Consider the following 2,094-nt stretch of genomic DNA (forward strand, 5'->3'; position numbering starts at 1 on the left):
TCCCCACTTGGGCCATGCAAGCTTGCTGAGTGACCTTGAGTCAGTCATACTCTCTTAGCCTAACCAATCTTATAGGGGTATTGTGAGGATAAAATGGACAACAGGAGAATGATGTGAGCTGCTTTGGGTCCCTACTGAGAAGAAAGATGGGGTATAAATAAATAAATAAACACATGAAGCTGCCTCATACTGACTCAGGCGCTCGGTCCATCAGGTCGGGATTGCCTACTCAGACTGGCAGCAGCTCTCCACTCAGGTAGAGGTGTTTCATATCACCTTCCTCCTGGTCCTTTTAAGTGAAGATGCCAGGGATCGAACCTGGGACCTTCTGCATGCTAAGCAGGGGCTCTGCCACTGAGCCACAGCCCCTCCCTCGAATAACAAATGAAGATTGGCTCTTCTTGATCACCTGACTCCTAAGCTCTGGGAGGTTCTGGCTAGGCTTGTCTATTGCCTGGTGCGTGCTGCTGAGAGATCTCTTCTTCACCCAAGTTGTTTCAGTGGGATAGAGTGGTGGTTCCCCAACTTTTTGAAGTGGGAGCCACCCTAACCCTAACTTTCTTTGTTTTTTTGAGTCTCATTTTCAAAGCCATTCCACACTATTCCCCCCCACATCATATAAAATAAAAGGATCTCCAATCACTCGACACATGACCAAGTTCATATTTTATTCATCATTATTGTTACACATAAATATGTGGCCTTACTGAAGAATGTGCATAGCATGCATGGGCAACCCCAAATGTGTCTCTGAGCCTTCCAGACTCTTCTCCTCTTGACCCTACAATCCACCAGTATTAGCATTGTGACCCACATCTGAGTACTGACCCACAGTTTGAGTAACTCTGCTCTACATAAGAAAATAAGATAAGCCAATGTTGGATCAGGCCAATGGGCCATCTAGTCCAACTATCTGTCACACAGTGGCCAAAAATACCAGGTGCCATCAGGAGGAGGTCTATCATTGGGGCCTCTAGGATGTAGGGGGGCTTACTCCTAAACCAGTTGGCTTGAGCCATGGTGTTATGGTGACTAAAGGGACCTCCACATTCAGAGGCAGTAAACCTTTGAATGTGGAAACCAAGTGCCAGAAAGCAACATCAGAGGAAGGCCTCCGGCTCCGTGCCCTGTTGTTGGCCTTCCAAAGGAACTGGTTGACCACTGCGACAGGATGCTGGACTAGCTGGACTGCTGGTATGATCCAGCATGGCTCTTTTTATGTTTTTATGCCCCGCTGTACTCAACCAAGTCTCAAAATCTGCAGCAACTGCTGCCGTTATCTTCTGAGAATCAAAAAGCACAACACATCCACAAAATCTCTTCCCACTTGTATAAATCCCTTTCCCTGTTCTTAAGTATTATAAACAGGTCCTACCTCCTCTTGCTAAGACAGATTGTCATCTAAATGGAAATCCTGAGGATTACTATAGATGATTAATGATAACAGGGGATCCAATCCTTCCGGGTAAAGGTGACTCATTCATGTCAAAAGAAGATAATCAGGAAGAGAGGAATACTGCTTAGAGATGGGTGAGCTCCCCCTCCCGAACTCACTTTGGAATAAGACAGATAAATCAGCACATAGCTCAGGCTACTCCAATTCCAGAGTGTTCAAAACACCATGGCACTCTCATTTACATGATTAGAATTGCCGTGGGGCCCTTGAACTTCTTCTGCAACCTACAAGTTGCTGCCGTAGAATCATGCGAGGAGGGAACATTTTCATACTTTCTTTTCTTCTGCTCCTTCTCTGCACATTCCCTGAGTGCAATAAGGTCTGTGGCACAACATGCATTTTGGGAAATGTAGTTCTTGGAAGGCCTGAGATCAGTTTTGGGGGCTGGGGAGAAGGAAGAAGGAATGAGGACCTCTTGACCTTCCAGACAGTTGACCAGGCCACTGCCTTGTAAGCCATGGCTGTTCAGTGGCTAAGATGGAAAGAGGAGGAGGAGGAGAGAGGAGAAATTCTTATCTGGATTGTAGGATGTACTTTTGTAGTCCAGAAGCTGTAATTTCCATCTTGATTTAAAGACAGGCATTATGAACTTCAGAAGGCCTGAGTCAAAGGAGAACAAACTTCAGTGTGACCTCCCG

At 46.0% G+C, this 2,094-nt stretch overlaps 1 non-coding gene across 1 annotated transcript; it reads right to left on the reverse strand.

Annotated features, from left to right (window-relative positions):
• Positions 1–297: 297 nt before the first annotated feature.
• TRNAA-AGC lies at positions 298–369 on the reverse strand. Its single transcript has one exon. It is a non-coding gene; the product is annotated as a tRNA-Ala (tRNA).
• Positions 370–2,094: the final 1,725 nt, after the last annotated feature.

The sequence above is a fragment of the Gekko japonicus genome, unplaced genomic scaffold (genome assembly GCF_001447785.1).
Source record: "Gekko japonicus isolate JY-2015 unplaced genomic scaffold, Gekko_japonicus_V1.1 scaffold1879, whole genome shotgun sequence".
Classification (NCBI taxonomy): Eukaryota; Metazoa; Chordata; class Lepidosauria; order Squamata; family Gekkonidae; genus Gekko; species Gekko japonicus.